General features: G+C 37.9%; 1 pseudogene; it reads left to right on the forward strand.

The window, feature by feature from the left end:
- Positions 1-881: 881 nt before the first annotated feature.
- LOC143539489 (malonyl-coenzyme A:anthocyanin 3-O-glucoside-6''-O-malonyltransferase pseudogene) lies at positions 882-1319 on the forward strand (annotated as a pseudogene).
- Positions 1320-8237: the final 6918 nt, after the last annotated feature.

The raw sequence follows: 8237 nt of genomic DNA on the forward strand, positions 1-8237 counted from the left end.
AAGGTGGGGAGGATGTAACATCCAGAATTTTTTTTACCAATTTTGTCAACCTTAAAAAGTTTAAGAACCCAAAAGTATTTCCAAAATATCTACTTTAGAATTGGAAATAAAAAAGTGGGTTTGCCCCACATTGAAAAAAGAAGAAAGTGCAGTTATCTAACACGGATACAAAAAGGAAGTAAACTTGTCCCACTTCGATAAAAATACAAAGTTCTGAGCTTTCTAAGAAGGAAGGCTCATAATACAATATTCTTATATGACAAGACACACTCAGTGGTCTTAGCAAGGGTGTGAAGCACCCGACGCGCATGCACACGGGCTCGGGCAAAGAGCGATGAGTGCATGTGGCGCTTTGATGGCGCACTTCGCACACTCGCATCACCACGAGCCACTTCGGAGCCGCCTTTGTATTATTCTGAATAGGGACCAAAAGGAAAATTTTTATATACGCGATGGAAACATCACAAAGTGCTATATTTGGGCAGTGTCGCACTACGCGAAGGCCTTACCTTTCGGCCACTGCGCTACGCGACTAGCTACCAAGGCAACGTGACACGTGTTGAGCCACGTTTCAACACGTGGCATGCGTGGCAGGCCGTGTATCAACACATGGCATCACCCGAATAATCTGAGTCATTGCACTATGCCATGGCTTGCCTTTTTAGCCATAGCCTCGAGAGGCTTTTGACGAGCCGAGCCCCATAGTTCTGACGATTTAAGCACTAGTACGTGATATAGAGTCGATGTATTTTCAATCTTAGGTGTTTAACTCCAAGTTCCCGTGTAAGGTAGGGGTTCTGCTTAAGTTATTATTTATTGGCTTAGACCCTAGTCAGGATGAGCTACAACTATTTGGTTTCACCATCGATTGTAGGGCACGAATGAAACCCACGATCCCAGCAGCCTACTTCGGCAACTGTATTGGTTGGTGTGGCGCTTTTGAAAATACCGCAAAGTTAACTGGAAAAGAAGGGTTCGTGAACGCTGCAAAATTGCTTGGAGAAAGTCTACATGAGACTTTGACCGATAAGGATGGAATCATGAAAGATATAGCGTCATTCGACGACTTTTTTACCAATGGGATTCCAACAACAATCATTGGAGTTGCTGGAACACCAAAGCTCAAATTTTATGACATGGATTTTGGGTGGGGAAAGCCCATAAAGATTGAAACAATTTCTATTGATTATAGTGAATCGATATCCATGAATGCTTGCAAAGAAAAGCGTGAAGACATCGAGATTGGCGTCTCCCTTCCCGCTACTGACATGGGATCTTTTGTCCATATCTTTGAGGAGGGGTTAAATGCATACATCTAAAATTAATGCATCATGCGTTATATTATACTAATATTTTTGTTATATTAATATATGCTGTCTACATTTTCGGTGAATAAAAATACTAAAAAGGCTATTTCCAGAGTTTTAAATTAAAGCTTCGCGTTCATGATAATTAACTAATTATTGCTTTATAGCCGTCCTATTTGATTGTGTATACTGTATACATTGATTTACTCATTTTGGGTGGTGTTTTTTATTTTTGAAATAGATCTTCACAAGGTCTTCTTTCTGTCAGAAATTGTCATTTGCAAATTGTTTATTTTCTTGAAAATTATCTATTAAAAAACGTCTACATAACCTCTTCTAATACAGACTTAGCTTATCCACTTATGAGTTATAATTTATTCTAAGGTCTGTAGAGGGTTAAAACACCATACACACCCAACCAAAACTCACTATTCACCATCACCACCACCACCACCCACCGTTGGTGTGACATTTGAGCCAAAACAAGGTACACCTCAGTGCGTATTTATCGATTAAGCAAATAAACGCTTATTGCGTAACAAACGAACGGTTAACCGAACGGGTCGGGTTATAACCCAGAAATCCCGGGGGGCCATCTATAAGTGATATACGATCTATACAAGCTAAAATATTAGTAATATGGCCTTAGTTCGATAACAACAAGTTAAACAAAAACACTCTCGTTTAACTACCCGCTATAGATTTAAACGCGAAAGATAGTTGCAAACCAAGCATTGTATCATCCGTTAAGTCGAAAAAGACTTACCAAACACTAATTTGAAATGTTTTAAGCGATCCGTTAAAATATTTTTGAGTTTTACAAACATATAGTATGTTTTTATAATTTTACACAAAACTAGCCGAAAAAACACTCGTTTTCGCGCTGTTTAACGCACCCGATAAGTTTTTCACGGCAAAAACCGAACCCGAACTAAATTTGGACTGGGCTTTTCGTATTTCGGCTTGAAAAGTCAGAATATTGGGCCAAAACAGCCCAAAGGGAGCCCATAAGCAATCCCGATCGGCCAGCCCACCCCACCCCCATTTTTTTTATAAAACTTGTTATGTAAGCTTGTTTATTCATTTCATTTGATAAAAACTGAAGTCCAAGCAGCTGCAAGTCAGTTTTTCCAGAAACTCTCCAAAACCCTAAGGTAACAACTTAAATAAGCTACTTTTACACTTGTTTAACATTGATTAATACCAAATAAACATAGTTTGATTGCCAAAAATCATTCCTAACCGTGTAAAAATGCTAAAAATGGTCCATAAACATGTTTTGATCATACACATGGTAAGAAACCTGGTTTGATAGTTTTTTGGCCATAAACACGGATTAAAGGGTTGAAACGGCATTTTTACGGTTCAAAAGTTCGTTTTTATACCCTAGCCGAAACCCTAAGTTAAAGGGCTGTTCTATTGATGAAACTTTCTTGGTTTGTGATATAGGACTTGTATCTAGCCTACATAGGAGCACAAGAGCTTGAAAAGTTTATTAGAAAGGCGGAAACGAACCAAAACCGCTAAGGTAATGCCGAAACACTCGCTTACGGGCTGTTTAGGTTAAGGTTGTGATGTACATATTATTAGGACTTGAAATTTTTCAGGGACATTAGGGACCATTTCATTGAGTTCCTGTTCAAATTTGGTAAATTTTCGACCATCTGAGAATATTTGGCAAATTTATTACCGAATTGGGACGTTTATTTGGGAAAAATAGCTAAAATACTTCAAAAATTATGAAATTTTTCTGGGAACTCAGATTTGATATATTTTGATAACATATGAATTTTGGGATCATTTGGAGAAGTCTAAAGGTGTTTTGTGTATATGCGTTCGAGTGAATTTTTATAGCCAAATTTGGGCTGAAAAGAATATTTCACGAGCTTTTTACATTATGGAAGTGATATAGGTTGTTTTGGGACATCATTTTAGTATTCAGAAATTTTTTTGGAATTTTTGGAAATTGTTTGGGATAAACGGACGATTTTCAGGCAAAATATAGCTGATAAAATGAATTTTTATAAATTAATAAATCATTAAATAATTCCAGAAATATTTTTATAAAAATCTACATATTTTAATTGATAAGTGGATAAATTTTCATAATTTAATGATTAACGGTTAATTAATTATGCTTATTTGAATATTAAACAAATTTAGTTTTTGTAAAAACCGGCAAGTTCGCGATTAACGAATCTGTGGGAATATCAAAACACCAAGAGTGATCAAAAATCATATTTTTGGACTAATTAAGTAAAAACGAACTTTTCTATGAGAAACCTGGACAATCCGGGTGGATTGTGCGCGTTTCTTCTTAAATCAAACTAAATAAACAGAAACGGGCCCCGTGGCTAATCCGGGATCCCAGTATGTGATCCTTCTTTATAACTTAATCATTTTATTAACCAATACATTTACCCAAAGCCATAACTGTTTTCTGAACGCGTAAACAAACAACTTGGCCCAGTTGGGAAAACTGGAATCTGAGCCAAGTTCGGTTTTAAGTATCAGACATTGAACAACATCACAACCTAAGCCTATTGCCACTTTTCTGGGCGTTCCAGCTATACCCAGATTAGTTATACTGCCCAGTTTAGTATTGAGATTATAATAATATTAAAATATTAATATTATTATAATATTGATTATTGGAAACCGTGGTTTCAAGTTACACAAACCTCGAACCGACGTGCTACTGATTATCTACTAAACAGTGAGTTTCATGACCCCATTTATAAACTGTTTTACGAACTTTTGGGGTGAAAAGCATGTTTGATTACATATACATACCTGAAACATGTATTGATGTGAATTATCTAAGTGCTAACACACGAAAGTCCCCACGATCACAGTGATTAACTTCGAGCCGGTGGCTTGTGAATAGTAGTATTGGTTTGACAAACCCAAACGGAATCGGCCTGGTTGCCGTGTCACATAGTGCCGTTTGCACATGACCATATTTATACAAACAGTCTATGTAGTATTAAACATAGCTATCGGGACATGTTGTGGGCGGAAGGGGAGCCACAATGGTTGATTGAGCGTGGGAAATGGATGCACGCAACACATACAGTCAAGGCTTCACTGTAGCTTAGCATAATTACATCATTTACATACATACATATTTATATCATGATTGCAAGTATTAACTTGTGAATGTTCATAACTGTTTTCCTGAAACTCGTGAAACTCACCAACTCTAGTAGTTGACCCCGTTTTAAACTGCTTTTCAGGTATACCTAAATTGGAATGATTTGGTGATCTGTTACTTGCCCAAGGTGTGTGGTCGATGCTATGTGAATAGAAGCAAGGGTGTTAGTAGTAAAATGTATAGTTAACGAACTAGTTTTGTTTGTATCGCCTAAACTGTAAAACAATGATAGAACGATGAATTATAATATATTGTAAATTAGTTTGTGATGTTTCTTTATAAACAATGTGTTGATACCAGAGGTGTCTGCTATATTCCCGTTTTACTCTTCCTCATTGTGCTAGTCGGGGTGTGACAGAAGTTGGTATCAGAGCCATTGGTTATAAAGGATTAGGTTATCCCTTAGGGTACCTAAAATATAACCGTAGGCTCGATTAACTCTGGGAGAATAATTAAATAATAAATTAATACTATATACTGATGGATGCCAGGATGAACTTGTTGGGCAAGTGAGTTATTGTGGTCCGGAACATAATAACAGACTTGCTTGTACGAGAGAATTCGGGGAAAAGTCACGGAACGTGTGGTTAGGTAAAAATGGCAAAATATGTGTATAAAAGGTGATGTGTAAGTATATATATATATATATATATATATATATATATATATATATATATATATATATATATATATATATATATATATGTAACACTCATACGTGCTTATTTGGAACAAGGTGTATGAATACGTGTATGTACGATACTGTTGATGACGGTAATTTTTATTATGAATATTATATTCATTTATATTCAGTATTAATTTTAATAATAATTAAAATTAAAATCTTAATAAAACTAATATTATATTCTAATATAATTAATATTAAATTTGGTTTAATTAATTAATTTTCTCGACAATAGTTAGCGCTAGCAATAGTTATTATTCTTATAACTAACCTTTGTGCAGAGTCATGTCAAGAAATAACGATTACGTACCGGAAGAAGAACCGGTAATCTCGGCTGAGGAGGAGGATCCAGAGGAGGAATCAGAGAGGATCCAGAGGAGGAATTAGAGGAGGATCCAGAAGAGGAGGACCCAGAAGAGGAACCGGAGGAGGAGGAGGAAGAGGTGGAAGAAGAAGTTATTTGTAGAGAGCTACCCAGAAATGTGCCTGATCTGTCCGGCTACAGATGCGATAGTTATCCACCCAGGTCACCACGCAGAGATCAAAACGAAGTTAACAGTCAGTACCATTCACCTGCTAGAGTAGCCAGATCACCCACTCCACCTATTCACCTGTCGCGGACGACTTCAGTTACTGCACGAGTCTGACAGATTGCTCGTATTCGGGTAACCCCAATTGACCCTACCTCGATTCCATTTAGATCTACCCACTACCGGGGAGGACCTTCACGTCCTAGGGCGGATACTTCATCTTCCCGTTCGTTGAGTATTCCTACTCCTCGCCCTGACCTTCCAAACGTAGGAAACAACTCTTGGATGGCTGTCATGACTGACCGTGTGATAGACCACTCGATAGCCATAGCTAACATTAACCAGGAGAGGAGGGACGTGACCCAGTGCTTATCGACGTTACAGCAGATAGTACTGAACTTGCAGCAGTCAGATGCCTACCACCGTTGGTGTTTGGATAGGGTGACAGTTAGACTGAGGAACTGCTACTGGATGATCACGGTGTTGTTGTTTTTATGTTTGTGGTTAGTTTATCGTTTGTACGGATAGATGCAGGCTGTTACAGATATGTGTACGTGATCTTTTGACACTCCATGTATGTATATAGCAGTATGTTATGTTAACATGGGGCACAATTTTGTACATTACTACAAGCACTGACCCTTACAGGGTTAAGTCTAACAGTCACTTAGTGACAACTTTTGATATATACATGCAAGTACTGGCCTTTATCAGGCTAAGTCTATGTACCTCTTATTATCAATGTACAGAACACTTTGTGAAATGTCGGTATGTTATCTGGTTTACCTGTACAACATTTATTGTGATTATTATTACACAGTGCTGTAGACTGGAATTAGTATTAATTGGCTTATATGTGTTTATCATTATAGAATGGCCCCAAAGAAAGCAACCCCCATGACTGAGGCAGAAATAGCCGAGATGATTGCTCGGCAAAAGCAGGCAGTAATTCCACTTATTGTAACACAGGTGACTGCCGGTGTAAACGCAAATATGTAAACAAACCAACAACCGATTAATAATGCTCCTCCAACCAACAATGAAACAGTTATAAATAACAATCCCCCACCTAATACAAACGCCCATCCCAATGCAAATAATCCCCCACCTGATGCAAATAATGTCAACAACAATAATCCTCCACCGAACCCAAACAATAACAATAACAACCCTAATCCCCCTCGAAGGGAATATTCGATTAAAAACTTTATGGCCTGTAAACCGATCGAATTCAAAGGTATCGAAAGGCCAAACGGGCTGATTAAATGGATCGAAAAGACTGAATCTGTCCTCAATATCAGCAATTGTCCACCCGAAAACATTGTCAAGTATGTTGCTTCTACTTTTACGAATCATGCTTTGATGTGGTGGAATACTACAGTTCAGATAAAAGGGCAAGATACAATTAACCGCATGACATGGGCTGAACTCAAAACATTGATGCTAGAACATTTTTGCCCAAAGAATGAAATACAAAGGTTAGAACACGAACTTTGGAGTCTGGAAATGAAAGGAGCGGATCATTTGGGATACACGAACAGCTTCAATGAATTGGCCCGCTTAGTACCATGGTTAGTAACTCCTGAAGACAAACGAATTGAACGTTATGTTTGGGGTTTAGCCCCAGAAGTGAGGAGTCTGGTAAACTCCGTGGGTCACACATCGTTCGAGAATGCCGTGACTCAAGCCGGCATTGTGACTTTTGACTTGGTAAGAAGCGGAGTGTTGAGAATGGCTGGAGAATCAGTGGGCATGAAACGAACCGACTACAGGACGAGAGCACAAGGAGGACAATCAAACAAACGTGCACGTCCGACAATAAGAAATTATACTACAACTGGTTCAAATACGAAACAAGACAGGTATAAGGGACCCTTGCCCAAGTGCGATAAATGTAATTACCATCATGTGGGAGAATGCAGACTACCGATATGTCAGAAATGTGGAAGAACTGGGCATTATGCCCCTAATTGCAGAGCATCATATGAATCACCTACTAATCTTCTAGACCAATCTATACCTTCTTATACCATCATGGCATTGGACTCACTTTGCTTTGGTTTTTCCAAGGGTTTCTTAGGCATACTCATTGTTGTTATACCTCTTTGTTTAGTTTCTATCTTGATTCGCAGAGTTTGGAGAACACTCTTTCCTTGGTTTATCACATTCTTTAGCAAAATGTCCAAACTCACCATAGTTGAACGTTTCACTTTCAACTTGTCAAAACCAATCCTATTGCTCATGTTTAGCAAGTCATTTCCATTCTGGTTCTTTCCATAAACTTTTTTTTTCTCAATAATCATTGCCATATTCCATTTCAAGTCCATCAATTTCAGATCATCTGGGTTGATTTGATCATAATCCTCATCAGTTAAGTCACTTGAGGATTCATGAGATGTTCATGATCCGATTCAATTGTAGGATCTAGTCTCTGATATAATAAATTATGAATGATTAGGGAACGGTGTGTGTGTGTGTGTTTTGAGTGTTTAATCGGATAGAGTAACGACGCACAAGTTAACAAATAATCAGGATTCTTAATTAGAATAAGTTTACAGACT

The sequence above is a fragment of the Bidens hawaiensis genome, unplaced genomic scaffold (assembly GCF_021521415.1).
Source record: "Bidens hawaiensis isolate Kalapana, Puna unplaced genomic scaffold, B.hawaiensis_p1.1 tig00011899_1, whole genome shotgun sequence".
NCBI lineage: Eukaryota > Viridiplantae > Streptophyta > Magnoliopsida > Asterales > Asteraceae > Bidens > Bidens hawaiensis.